We start from the raw sequence: 15,251 nt of genomic DNA on the forward strand, positions 1-15,251 counted from the left end.
GAGGCAGGGTGGAACGTGCCTCAGTCAGACCAGAGTGTAGGCATCACCCGGGAGAGGTAGGCCTGGGTGAACAGTTTGGGTTTTATGTAAAAAAGGAAACAACTGGATCGTTTCAAGATAGGTGGGACACGCGACTGACATTCTAAAAAGGTCATTTCATCTTTTGTGAAGAACGAACTGTAGGAGGACAAGCATGGGAGGAGGAGAGCCTGTTAGGAGGCAAATAGGCTAGTCTTAGAGGAGGAGGGCGGAGAAGGCAATGGCACCCCACTCCAGTGCTCTTGCCTGGAAAATCCCATGGACCGAAGAACCTGGTGGGCTGCAGTCCATGCGGTCGCAAAGAGTCAGACACAACTGAGCGACTTTACTTTCACTTTTCACTTTCATGCATTGGAGAAGGAAATGACAACCCACTCCAGTGCTCTTGCCTGGAGAATCCCAGGGACCAGGGAGCCTGGTGGGCTGCCGTCTGTGGGGTCGCACAGAGTCGGACACGACTGAAGCGACTTGGCAGCAGCAGCAGCAGCAGCAGAGAAGGAGGGTGGTGGCTTGATTAGGGTGGTCGCTGAAGGTGGAAAGCAGTGAATGATTCCAGATACATTGTGTTGAAGGTCGAGCTAAATTTTGCAGATGGATTAATATGGGAAGTGAAAGGAAGCAAGAAATCTAGGATAATTCCTTGTTTTCTTGTGCAACTTGGGTGGATTTTAGTGCCAATTACCTTGGAAGAGTAATGGAAGAATAGTTTTCTTGGGGAAAAAAAAAATCAAAAATACTGTCCTGGATACATTAAGTTTAAGACATTAGACCTTCATCATTTCATGTCTTGGCAATGATTATGGGGTGTGTGTGTGTATATGTGTAAGTATATTTATTTAGAAGCTTATTACATTTTGAAAAAAAATAATGATGTAGGTTTAGGAATGTTCAAAATAATGTTAGACCAACCAGGTACCCCAATTATTCAAATAAAGACTAGGAGCATATCTCACTTGGAAAAGTTACTGAGTTGAGACTAATATATAGGACAGATGATTCCATCCTTAAAACAAGCAGTTATAGAATTTACAAAGAAAAGCAAGTATTAAATTTTTTCCTGAGCATGAACAGTGGTGGCATCCAGGGGTGAATGTTTTTACAGTTGTCATCACCGTATAAATGCAACATCCTTCAAGAGGAAAATAAATGAAGCCACGCACATGTCCTTCAGGGTTAGAAAAAGGATTTCTGACCAAATGTGCTTGTAGAAAGAGATGTCGTGGTAATTTCTTTTTCTTCTCTGTTTTAAAGAAACACAGGGCACCTGGGGACACCAAGTGTTAGTCACACAGTCATGTCCAACCTTGAGACCCCATGGGCTGTAGCCCACCAGGCTCCTCTGTCCATGGGATTCTCTGGGCAAGAATACTGGAGCGGGTTGCCATATCTTTCTCCACGGGATCTTACCATCCCAGGAACCAAACAGGGTTCTCCTGCATTGCAGGCGAATTTTTTACCCTCCAGATTGGAGGGACTGTGGTATTGTGGTCAAGGGGATGGGCTGCTGAGCCCTCAGATCTGTGCTTTAATCCCACCTCCATCACTCACTGGTGGTATAACTGGCAAGTTCCGTGACTTCTCTGCGCCTCAGTCACCATCTGTGAACCAGGGGGACGAAATGCAGTGGGCCCTGCGGGGCCTAACCCTTGCCTTCTGCAGACCCCCGTCTCAGTGGCTGGGGACTGTTACCAGAAGATGATATTCATCTGGGAGCCCTCTCTGGGCATGGCCCTGGCTGAGGCAATGGTCTCTCCTTAGGTCACACCCCCTTCCCTGGGCAGCCCACATCCAGTGACTGATCAACAAAGATTATCAAGGCCTGAACCTTCGCCCTAATTCAGGGCAGCTGGTAGAGCCTTCCCAGCTCCAGAGCTCCCTATGGGGTGAACTGAGGGCTTCACTAGGCTTCCACCTCACATCTCATCCTACCCAACCCTGCTTTTTCTCTTCCCTTCCTCAGGAGTGGATCCCAAGACCTCTCCCTGAGAAACATTCTTACAATGTCAATGACCCTCTCTGAGTCTGCTCCCTAGAGAGCCAAGCCTGTGAGGTAAGAGTACCTTCCTCCAACCAGAATTGAAAGAGACATATATACCCCATTGTTCATCGCAGCACTGTTTATAATCGCTAGGACATGGAAGCAACCTAGATGTCCATCAGCAGATGAATGGATAAGAAAGCTGTGGTACATATACACAATGGAGTATTACTCAGCCATTAAAAAGAATACATTTGAATCAGTTCTGATGAGGTGGATGAAACTGGAGCCTATTATACAGAGTGAAGTAAATCAGAAAGAAAACCACCAATACAGTATATTAATGCATATATATGGAATTTAGAAAGATGGTAATGATGACCCAATATGCGAGACAGCAAAAGAGACACAGATGTAAACAGTCTTCTGGACTCTGTGGGAGAAGGCGAGGGGGGGATGATTTGAGAGAATAGCATTGAAACATTTATATTATCATATGTGAAACAGATCAGCAGTCCAGGTTCGATGCATGAGACAGGGTGCTCAGGGCTGGTGCACTAGGATGACCCAGAGGGGTGGGATGGGGAGGGAGGAGGGAGGGGGGTTCAGGATGGGGAACACGTGTACACCCATGGTGGATTCAAGTCAGTGTATGGCAAAACCAATACAATATTGTGAAATAATTACCCTCCAATTAAAATAAATTCATTTTAAAAATAATAAAAGATATTATAGAAAAAAAAAAGAGTACCTTCCTCCTCTTAGGGGAATCCTTAGGAATAAATAAATAACTATAATAAGGCACTTACAACAGTGTGTGCACACGGTAAGTGGAATATCAGTGTTAGCTATGATTATGGAAATATTTTCTTATGAGATTATCAATGCCTACAATAGCATTTTCTTATGAGATTATCAATACCTATAAAACTACAAATAGTTTTCTCCTTTAGCTATAAAAGTCTCACCACAGTAGTTTGAGTTAATTTTCCATATATTGTATTACATACAAATAAAGTTAAAACTGGCTTTTTTTAGGTGATAAGAGAGGGAAGAAATGTATTTCTGTCCTATTTGTTGCTGCTGGGATCCCTTCACTGGTGATTATCAGGGGGTATCTCTGTTTGCAAACTAACTATAGACACTTTCTCTATTTATATATTGGGTTTGTTTTTTTTTTTTAATGGAGAAAGGTAGATGTGAATTATATTTTTTATCAGGCTGTGATTATATACATCTCCTGATAGACTCCTTCCTGACAGGAATTGGCATTTGTAGGGTCTTCTGAGATGAAACAAATGTCTTTAGCTTAGTCCACTCTGTTCAGAACAAACAGCTGTGATAACCAGAGAGAAGGCTGGATATTAAACTCATTTTGTCACTGCATTTTTTTTTTCTGGTTCATAAGTACTTGATCCTTATGGACTAAAATAGGGATGGAATTTTCTCATAAAACTGAAGGTTCTAAAAACAAGAAAAACCAGAGCACTTCTGTACTTGAAAGCAGTCAATATAAGATCACATAAAGCTAAATTTGAAAAATAAATGTTATTCTAAAACTCAGATTATACATTAAACTTAAACCACAGTCTAACACATCAAGAGAAAGAATTGACAAATGTAAGCAGGATGAAAAGTAGAGGATATGGTGGATTAAAACTTATCTTTCTTTTACCTGTAATTCTTCAAAGAGCATTAGCTGTATAATTTGGTTAAAGCCATGTATGTAACATACACAATAAATGACTACGTTCTTCTTCTTCCCATTGGAAAGCATACACTTGTGATTCCACTTCTCCATATGAGTCTAGTATTATTACCTGATACAGAGCCTCCAGCCTGTGAACAGTTTGGGAAATCATCACCAAAATCAATGATCTTCCCTGTCCTGTTCAATGTGAGTTCTGGGCTGTTTGCTTCTTATCTACCTGTATTCATCTGAAGGCTTCTAGCTTACAGGAGACTCCATGCCACTACTCAGGGTAGTGTTCACTCCAGTGGGCACCTCGTTTCTCAGCCACAAGTTGAAGAAATTGGGAGTGGCTGGCATAAAGCTTGAGTTTATCATTGATATCCACCCATCTCACTTTCTCGGCATCATCGCCAGCTTCCAGGGACAGAAGATCCATGACCTCCCCTGTTTCATCGTGATAGTTCACAGCCTCTGTATCCATCCATACATTATCTGTGTGCCGGGGATCACCCACGTAGCCTTTGTAGACCACAAAGTGTTCCTGGCTGCATAGTTTGTGCAACTGTTTCTCCAGCTCCTGTGTGTCTGCTCTGGGCTTCTGGGAGGAGTTCACGGCTTCCTCAGCAAATTCTCTCTTCAGTGCAGCACTAATCTCTCCTGGACCCACCACTCCCCCTGGGATGGCCCATTCCCCACCGTCCTTCCTTTCCATAGCTACAAACTGCAGGACGTTTCTCCCAGAGACAGGATGGGCTACTTTATTCCCCTTGCTGCCCTTTTTCCACCTGGCTAAGATGGCATCTGCAACATGATTGGGGCCTCAGCGCCCCCAAAGCCCTCTACCAACCAGGCCTGTCCCACCTGCAGGGTTTCTAGGTCTACCATGTTCAACCTCATACCAACTGTTCTGGCTCCCTCTCTCAACAGGCCCATCCTTTTCGTTAAATTTGGGAGAGAAGTTTCACCCAAGAGAGGGTGTGCCCACCTTGGTCCCGCCAAGACTGATCCAGAAGTGGACTCGACAGGCTTGCACTCTGGCCGCTCAACCAGCCAGCTCACCTTCTCATTGGAAACCTGGCTTCGCTCCACTTGAGAGCCCGGGTATGGTGACGTCCGGGCTTCTCAGCAGCGCTGTTTGAAACTGACATGATGAAATTCGGAGGAAACCCGTGTGAGGAAAATGGGCTCCAGCCGGCTGAGATGGGGCAGCTGCTGGGTCTGACTGCCGCAGAGGCCAAGGCCACAGAGAGAAACGCTGGGGCCAAAGCCTTTGCCTGGCAGTGTCCAGCCATCCACCGCCCGGCAGGCTGCGGGGATTTCGGTTGCTCTAAGGTGGGGCGTCAGAAATCCTCGATGGCGAGCGTAGGAGAGGGGGGCGGCTCTCCCGCGGAACAGAGCCACTGGGGACGGGAGCCGTGGGGATGGGGCATGGGGGCCCTGGGGGATGGGGGCCCTGGAGGAGGCTCACCGCAAACCACGCCCCGCGCTCCCTGGGGAGCATGGCGTTTGCATTTTACATTGAAAGATTTCAGTGTCTGGAAAGGATTCCAAACGGTTGAGAAAGAAAGTGAAAGTCGCTCAGTCGAGTCCATGGAATTCTCCAGGCCAGAATACTAGAGTGGGCAGCCTTTCCCTTCTCCAGGGGAGCTTCCCAACCCAGGGATCAACCCAGGTCTTCCTCATTGCAGGCGGATCCTTTACCGGCTGAACCACAGGGGAAGTCCACCAATACTGGAGTGGGTAGCCTATCCCTTCTCCAGGGCATCTTCCCAACCAAGGAATTCAACCGGGGTCAAACACCACCAACAAAATCAGCACAGAATAACTTGCTTCGCTTGGTAAATTGGCTTAAGGGTACATTTATTTAAAAGTTCACCAAGTGTAGGACCAGAGTCTATTTGGGAAAAACCAGAATGAATGTGTTGGAGGCTGTGGGGCACAAACTTGTATGGGATGCTGGAAAGCCTGGCAAGAGTGCCCTGGAAGGAGAAAGCTCTCTTGATGCACCCTGCGTGGTCTGGTGAGAAATTCATGAGATGCAATGCCTGCAATGTGGGGGCAGTGGGGGAGGGGGTTGGGGGTGGGGGAGGAAGGTTCCAAATCTCAGGCCCACCTCACTAGTTGAATGGCTTAGGCCAGTTGCATAAGCTTTATGTCCAAAGGATGAACGGCTATAGCATGCCAGGAGCTGTCAGACAGAAGACTGTACTGAGGTCTGGACCATGTGGTATCTGCTCTTAAAGGATTCTGGTTGAAAAGGCAGCATATATATTTAAAAATAGAAGTAACAGGAAACCCAAACAGGGGCTCTGTCTCAACATAGAGGGGTGGAATGGGGAGGGAGATGGGAGGGAGGTTTGAAAGGGAGGGGATATATGTATACCTATGGCTGATTCATGTTGAGGTTTGACAGAAAACAACAAAATTCTGTAAAGCATTTATCCTTCAATAAAAAAAGAAAGTAACATGGGAAGGGCAGTGCACAGTAATCCTTAAGAGTTGAACACAATCAGGTTCAAACCTCAGCGTTCCCTCCTTACCTGGGATCTTCTCGGGAAAAGTAACTTAAGTTACAGAAGCTGACTTCAGCTTCCTCTAGTGTAAGATGGAAAAAGAATCTGCCTCAGAGCATTTTGGTGACAGTTAGGTAGGCTGTTACATGTAAAGCTGTTAGCACAGTAAGTGGCCCATCATGCATACTCAGAAATGCTGGCTGTCATTACTGTAGGTATCATTGACTTTTTGACCCTGCACCTTGAAAACTGTAGATTACAACAGGACAGTTGAAACGATCTTGAAAATTGAGAGGCTCACATATGAATTTAGAGTTAAATTAGCTACGATTCTCTGTCTAGAGAAATTCAGGCTGAAAAATAACAGTGTCTAGGTCCTGAAATGGAGAAGGCAATGGCACCCCACTCCAGTGCTCCTGCCTGGAAAATCCCATGGATGGAGGAGCCTGGTGGGCTGCAGTCCATGGGGTCGCTAAGAGTCGGACACAACTGAGCGACTTCACTTTCACTTTTCACTTTCATGTATTGGAGAAGGAAATGGCAGCCCACTCCAGTGTTCTTGCCTGGAGAATCTCAGGGACGGGGGAGCCTGGTGGGCTGCCGTCTCTGGGGTCGTACAGAGTCGGACACAACTGAAGCGACTTAGCAGCAGCAGGTCCTGAAATGATATGAGAAGCAGCAGCACAGGCTAAGTCATTGTATCTAAGATAACAAACCCGAAGGAAAGGTATCCAAATGTCTGAAACAATTTTAGAACAAATGGAGCACTGTATACTCTAACTGAAGCCCAAAGGATATTTAACATTTCCCAACGTTTGTTCCATGTTAGATCACCCCCCATGAAAAAGATGTTCAAGGAATAAACGATTTGACAGTCAAATATGTCTGGGAAATTCTACATATTTTACCGTCCTCCTTTAGGAATTTAGGATTCACAGCGTGCTTTAAAGATCCAGTAAAAACAAAACAAGTCAACCCAACAGTTTAATTCTGTTTCATCCGGTATTTTCCAAACTACCTGACCAGAGAATGCTTCTTTTATGCAATAGTTGGTATTATTTTGAGAACACACTTCCTTAAATTTAGAAAAGTTTCAAAATACCTATGTGTGCTTGGGGGTAGATCTCTAACCCTTTGAAGTTATTACCATCACTATTGAAAGGCAGCTACTGAATACCCACTCATCGTAAGAACTCTAAACTGAATGAGTCAGGTTTCCAAAAGTCTGGAAACCCAGAAATAGCTGGGCTATATACTCCCTAGATGGTAAAGAATCTGCCTGCAATGCAGGAGACCCAGGTTCAATTCCTGGGTCTGGAAGATCCCCTGAAGTCGGAAATGGCAACCCACTCCAATATTCTTGCCTGGACAATTCCTTGGACAGAGGAGCCTTGTGGGCTACAGACCAGGGGGTCGCAAAGGGTCAGACACAACTGAGCAATTGAGCACATACACACACATAGAGATCAAAATGGTAAAAAAAAAAAAAAAAAGCATTGAAAGCAGAGAAACATGAGACCTGGTCCTCATTCATCATCATCATTGTCGAGGATTTGCTGTGTACACTGTACAAAGTACACTAGAAAAGAAAGACGATCATTTTGGGACAGGTTCCCAACTCTGTAACTCATGTCTTCGTTATTCTTAAAAATTACATATTTACTTATTTTGGGCTAGGCTGGGTCTTTGTTGCTGGATGAGGGCTCTCTCCAGTTGTAGTGAACGGGGGCTGCTCTTTGCTGCGATGCCCAGGCTTCTCACTGCAGTGGCTTCTCTTGCTGGGGGGCACAGGCTCTAGGCACACAGGCTCCGGTAGCTGGAGCACGTGGACTCGGTAGTTGTGGTATGTGGTCTCAGTACTTACGGCTTGTGGGCCCTTAAAAGAGTGTGCAGGATCCAATCGCCGCAGTGCATGGGCCTTCGTTGCTCTGCGGCACGTGGAATCTTCCCAGACGAGGGATGCAACCCGTGTCCTCTGCGTTGGCAGGTGGATTCGTATCCACTGTGCCGCTAGGGAAGTCCTTCATGTCTCCTTATGGCTGCGTTCTTTTCAGTCGTGTAATTCCTAGTCTTTGAGGCTCCTGGAAATGTATTAGGAAAACCACTGATATGAAAAACTAAACGTTTTGGGAGAAGACACTTGTAAATTCCTTATATTATTATTTCCAGGCATCATAATCTAACTCACAAAAAATAAACGAAGTGCAAGTCTTGGGTCTGGTTCTAGCTTCCCCCATCATAGGCTGTGTAGTTGTGCATCCGACACTTGGCTTCCCTGAGTCTTGATTCTTCACTGTAAAAGGAATCACATGGCCTCTGGTATCTACAAAAGTCCTTCTGGCTTTAACATTGTATGATTCCAGGATCTATGAAAATCCCATTATTGGAAGGCCAAGGTCAAATGCTATGAATCAGAAAGACCAGATGTTCAAATATAAACAGCCAGATGCTCAGGGGGCAGTGGCACTTGAGGAAAGCGAGGGAGCAGGGAAGGCCTGGTGTGTCAACCCAAAGCAGAAACTGAGTAGGCAAAAGAAGAGTGCAGGGAGCGCCTGGGGAGGAACATCCAAACCAGTAATGAGGGGGCTTGTTTTGTTTTTAGAGTCATCAAAGGGAAGAAGACTTAAATCGGACCATTTGATGCAAACGGTACCCTAAGGGAAGGAAATGAAATACTACAATATAGACCAAAGGAATTATTTGCTGGGAAGCCACTGGGGAGATTCTCTTCCCTAAATTATCTTCTGAGGTGGAAAAACAAGCAGCGCTAGACAGAGAGAATGTTCTGGTCCCAACCATGAGAAAGCCCTAAAGGAACTCTAGCACCATCAGAGAACAAATCTTTGACCTGTCTCTGGGAACTCTTCCTGGACTAGAGATTGCCTGCGTGAGTCCTATTTTATCAAGAATATTACAGGGACGGGGAGGGCCACGGTGATTACAGGGCCCCAACAGTGCAAGAATCCCTGATCATCCTTCCATCCTCTCTTTGGGAAGCAGAAATACGTGGTACTCAGCAAACTGTATTCCCGCTGTGATGCTGAGGCTCAACTTCTGAAAGAAACTGGGAAGGAAGGCAGAAGAAAGGATTTCTCCTGTCTTTAATGTAATAATACTCGTAATAAAAGCAACAGTAACTACCATTGACTAAGTGCTTTCTGTGTACCAGTCTGTGGTATACAGGTTTGTCCAGGTTTGACTGCCCAGTTCTGAATCTTGGTTCAGTCACTTCTTGGCGTTTTAGTCTTTGGAAAATTTCTGAAATCTGTTGGACCTTAGTTTTCTCATCTAGAAATAATAATGGATCTATGTTAAAGGGTCAATATGATACAATTCATTTAAAGAGCTTAGGATAATGCCTGGTCCATAGGCATTATGAACTCAGCAAATATTACCTATGACAACTAATTGTTACTAATCATTAGTAACTATTGTTACTAATCATTCTGCATTTATTATCTCACCTAATTTTCAAGCAAACCTATGCGTTAGGCACATGTATTGATAATATCACCACTTAACACACTGAGGACATGAGAGTTCATAGGAGTTACCTAAGGTTGCTCAGCTAGTTACTAGTATAGGTTTCAGAACTGGAAAGTCTTGACAGTAATAAACTTGTCTTTCATGGATAGTCTAAATGCATGTTGCATTTGACTTTACATGGCAAAATGTCACCATTTTATTATAACTATTAAAAAATGCATATATATGGAATTTAGAAAGACAGTACTGATGATCATACGTGCAGGCAGCAAAGAAGACACAGATGTAAAGAGGAGACTTTTGGATTCAGTAGGAGAAGGCGAGGGTGGGATGATTTGAGAGAAGAGCATTGAAATGCGTACATTACCACATGTGAAATAGATGACCAGTGCAAGCTCGATGCATGAAGCAGGGCACCCAAAGTTGGTTCTCTGGGACAACCCAGAGGGATAGGCTGGGCAGGAAAGTGGGAGGAAGGTTCAGGATGCAGGGGCATATGTATACCTGTGGCTGATCCATGTCGATGTATGGCCAAACCGTCGCAATACAGCAAAGTGAATGCATGCTTAATCACTTCAGTCGTGTCTGACTCTGTGTGACCCACAGATGATAGCCCACCAGGCTCCTCTTTCCACGTGATTCTCCTGACAAGAATACTGGAGTGAGTTGCTGTGCCCTTCTCCAGGGGATCTTCCCAACCCAGGGATCGAACCTGCCTCTCTTACACCTCCCGCACTGGCAGGTGGGTTCTCTACCACCAGCCCCACCTGGGAAGCCCCATATTGTAAAGCAATTATCCTCAAATTAAATTAATTAAAAAAAAAAACTTGAGTTATATTAAGATGGTTCTGCTAGGTTGACTCTGTAAAAGAGAAGGAAATTGGAGAGAGACAATGAAACCATTTAACAACCTATTGTAGTAATAGCCCTGAGTCATGGGACAGCTCAGACGAGAAAGACAAGTCAGAGATATCCTGATGTGGAAGGGGAGGCCTGAAGAAAAAGAAGAGTCAAAACACACCCATTTTAATCCTCAGGGGCTCAAAGGATGGTGGTGACAGGTGGAAGTCAGGAAGGCAGCTGGCAATGCGTGGTCTACCTTTAGACGGACAGAGCGTGGAATGATGACTGGGAATTCAAGCTTCTGTCACTGACATCTCCCTGCCGCAGGTTCCTCTCCTACAAAACGAGGAGTTGATCTAGAGTTAACCCTTTGGATTCTTTCCAGCTTCCCAGAGGAAGCATGTAAATGAAGTCTAGGAAGTGGAGAAAGATATGAGGGCTTAAAGAGTCAGTGAGTGCTCAAGGTATTGGGTCATCAGCCTGGCTTTGGGATATAAAAGAGAAAAATGAGACAATGATTGACATTCTTAAGATTAAAGAAGGCTGCACCTTTTAAGAAATGATTTAGGTGGGATAATTAATATGTAGAATGGAGGCTATCTCCAAATTAACCTAATAAATCTAAACTAAAATGTGTAACAATCAAAGTCAAGTAGCCTTTATTTATAGGAGAGATAAGGTTCGGTTTGTGTGGTGTGATATGAAGGTGTTAGGGAAGTCCAGCTGCCCCCCAGAAATTGTTCTGACTCTCATAAATACTGCCTGGGTTTCTACTATTAAAACCCTTTGGATGCAGTTTGTATTATAAAGTGAGCATTTATTCCACATTTAGCTGCTGTCATGCTTTCTCTGGTGAATTAGTGTAGCAGGCTGACAACCAGCTAAGGCAAACCAACTGAGGAGACAAAGTTTTGGAGGCGGCGGCGGAAGGGATCCTCTTGGTGTGTGCGGCATTGCTCACATCAGTCCGTTCAACAATGCGTGGACACCTGTTGTCTCAAGCTACATTCCGGAGATGAAAAGGTGAGTAAATTGTGGTGCGTCACTTCAGGATGCTTACAGTCCAGAGAGTGGACAGCATGCAGTTCATAGAGCTGGGGAGTTTTGAAAAGCGGGACCAGGGGCTCAGAAAGCAAAGGTGGAGGGACAAAAGAGATTGTCTACTACTACAATTTTGTTGAAGGATTGGACACTCAAATTCAAGGAAGGCTTTTCCTTGATCCCAGTGGGTTCTCCTAAGGAACTACCAAAATTTAAACTGGTAGGTTTGACAGTCTCTAGGCTGAAGAAAGATCACTCCAACTCCTTTAATTCAATGACTCTTTGGCCCTTTGAAGCCTAAATTAGTAAAATCTGATGATATCAAAACTTGTCAACTGTATTGTTGACTATGAAATATATGTCCCTTGCTAATTTTCATGTCCCTCTCCTCTCCAGGAACTTCACATATACAGGACTGACTGCACAGTGAGATTGCCGAGGCTGGTAGAAATGTAGAGAAATGTGAGCTAGAAAGATAACTGAGAACTTCTGCAGACAGCAGACTAGGGCAACACCACAGCCCCACAGATGGCATTCAGCAAGCACCCTGAGACGTAACATCTAGCAACGGAGAGGATCCTCAACCACGGCTTAAAAGACTTGGCGGATCAGTTCTGGCTCTGGTATTTGCTAGTGAATAACTATAGGAAAACATTATAATACTCACCTATATTTACTTAAGACAGACTATATGACAGATCCTGTACTATGTGTTTTACTTGTAAAAACATTTAATTCTTACAACAATCCACTGAGGTAGGTTCTGTCAAGTTTCCTATTTTATAACAGGAGGAACACAGATAAGTTCAAGATCATATTACCTAACATTTGTCAAAGCAGGGATTTGAATACAGGTAGTCGACTCTAATGCCCATGTTTAACTACTTCAGTTACCTAAGTCTTTGAAGGTTCAGTTCACTTAAAAATGGACATGTTGGGTCAGACAATGTCTAGATTGCTTTCTGGCTTTAGAATGTTATGATCCTACTTACATGAATTATATGATATATCTGAGTGGTCTTAGAGTACTGAGCTCTAAAGACAAGTTTCTGAAATCTGACCTTATTTCATGGCCATCTCTTGTGTTTAAGTCAAGTTGGACCATATCATTCACTGTTCCACCAAGAATGTCCTTCCTCGATCTTCATCTATTGAAATCCTGTCCAGCTTTCAAAAGCCAACTGAAATGCAATCTTCTTCAAATATCCATTTGCAATCTTTGAAGATTTACAGCGGAGATGTATGAAACTGTTGAGGGTTGAGATCTAGGAAAAATATCTGTGTTATTGAAAGGGAAAGATGTAGGATAAGGAGAAAAAAGGGTGGAGGGAGACACTTGAAGATGAGAAAGGGTAAGAGGACCGTTAGTAGTTTCACTGGTGACTTGCACCACAAAACCCTTTCCTCAGACGGGCAGTTATGATGCCACCAAAGTTCTATTAAGTGGTGCCCAGCAGGTAGGTGTGAGGTAAGGATTAAATGAGATAACATAGATGAAGTATCCAGCATAGTGTCTAGAGAGGCAACAATATGATAGTTTTCAATTGCATTACCTACAGAGGAACCTGCTCATCTCCTTCAAGCAGAAGAAGGCTACCCTCCTGCCCAGGAAGGAGTAGGGCAGGCAGAGGTGGGAAGAGGCTCAGTGGGAAATAGAGAGGTCAGGAGGAGGTTTATGGGGACACAAGGAGAAAATTATGAGCCAGAGATAGAGAAGTAAGTGAAATAAAGGAAGCATACAGGAGTCACGGTAGAGAAGAGGACAGAAGGAGACGTGGAAGCCAAAGGGCAAAGAGAAAAAGAAAGAAAGAATTCTGGGGCTTGGAAAGACAGCCTGTGCTGCCTGGGTCAGAACCCAGTGCCCACAGGAAGGGTGCTAGAGGTAACCAACTGAGGCACCCAAGTCCGGAGCACTCTCAGAGCCATTCTCTCTTCACTGTTATGATCTGTTATTGGAGAGGTTCTGACCCTGTCCTGTCCCGCCTTCAAGGGATTTCTTCCCCTCTGTCTGCTTGGGAATCATCTCCAGCAGTAGTTACACTTCCTTCATGGCTCCAGCTCCCACTGGACAAGCCTTTCATGGTCCTGGCAGCTTCCTCCCTTAGTCTCTCCAGCCCCAGGGGAGGAGATGCACTCCGCAATTGCTGATATGGGGGTTGCCTCATCTTCTCCTGCTTGTAATTCTAGTTCTTGCAACAACGTTGCAACTAATGTGCATGCATGCTTGCTAGCAAAGTCGCTTCAGTCGTGTCCAACTCTTTGCGACCCTGTGGGCCTATAACTCACCAGGCCCTTCTGTCCATGGGATTCTCCAGGCAAGAATATTGGAGTGGGTCGCCACACCCTCCTCCAGGGGCTCTTCCACACCCAGGGATCAAACCCATGTCCTGTACTTCTCCTGCACTGGCAGATGGGTTCTTTACCACTAGCGCCACCTGGGAAGCCCCTTTGTAACTAATGCACTGCTTTAAAAGATCACTATTGAAGTACCTGGGGTTCCCAGGTGGGGTTAGTGGTAAAGAACCTGCCTGCCAATGCAGGAGACTGTAAGAGACCCGGGTTTGATCCCTGGGTCGGGAACATTCCCCTGGAGGAAGAAATGGCACCCCACTTTGGTATTCTTGCCTGGAAAATCCCATGGACAGAGGAGCCTGGTGGGCTACAGCCCATACAGTCGAAAAGAGGCCAACATGACTGAAGTACCTGGCAAAGACTTTACTTTCACTTGGACTCGCCCTTGGAGCTCAAAGACAGCTTTCTCGGGGAAAAGAGCACATCTAGTGAGAGAAAGAAATCCAGCCATCCCAAGAGTTAGGAAGAGTCCGGGCCCACTTCTCCAGTGCTTGACTGGAGAAGGACAAATCCACAGCAGCTGCCAGAGCTGAGGGAATTATCTGTGAAACGACTGGGTTTGTGGCCATTCACATCTATTCCTCCATGATTTACTGTACTCACTTTGATCACCTTGAGCCTCAGCTTAAGGAACACCTCAGTTTTATTCCTCCAAGGGTTATTATGTGCCCTGATGAGTACAGAGGGCACCTAGCCAAGGTGTGGTGAGGTGGAGACACAGAGACAAATTGGGAGCACATTCTGGGTTTTTGGAAGTGTTTGCTTTGTGCAAGATAAGATTTGTGGATGGTCTATCAAGAGACCCTCCTGACAGACTCTTCTGAGTTTTTGTTGTCCCGCAGAGTTGCAGATGCTTAATTTTTTTCTCCAGGCATCATCTCTCCCATCCCCAGAGTTCTGCTATTAATAAAACCAGGTTCCTGTTCTTCAGAATCCACAGCCTAGTGGGGGCACAGAGTGGGCACATGACTGACCCTCAAGTCAGGCTGATGGCAGCCACACAGGAGGATTCTGCACAGGGGTCAGGAGGCTGCAGAGAGGTCAGGAGGCTGCACAGGGATAGACGGTGGACAAGCTGAGCGGATGCTAGCTGGACAGGTCGAGGGGGCCATGAATTTTCTAGCAGAACATAGAGTAGATCAAAATCAATTGTGAAAGGCCAGGGGCATCTGAGGGTTTGTAACAAGGGTTTGGGGGGGGTGAGGGTTGGGCACTGGAAAAGAGGCTGAAAGGTGGAGGCCCAGCTATAGAGGCTTCGGAAACTAAGGAAATGGGACTTGAGGCTCCAAGTGCCATCTGAGGATCT

The 15,251-nt window shown here is 45.2% G+C and overlaps 1 pseudogene; it reads right to left on the reverse strand.

Moving 5' to 3' along the window:
* Window positions 1-3,546: 3,546 nt before the first annotated feature.
* On the reverse strand, window positions 3,547-15,224 carry LOC105604226 (ADP-ribose pyrophosphatase, mitochondrial-like; annotated as a pseudogene).
* Window positions 15,225-15,251: the final 27 nt, after the last annotated feature.

Source organism: Ovis aries, chromosome 22 (assembly GCF_016772045.2).
Source record: "Ovis aries strain OAR_USU_Benz2616 breed Rambouillet chromosome 22, ARS-UI_Ramb_v3.0, whole genome shotgun sequence".
NCBI classification, from domain to species: Eukaryota; Metazoa; Chordata; class Mammalia; order Artiodactyla; family Bovidae; genus Ovis; species Ovis aries.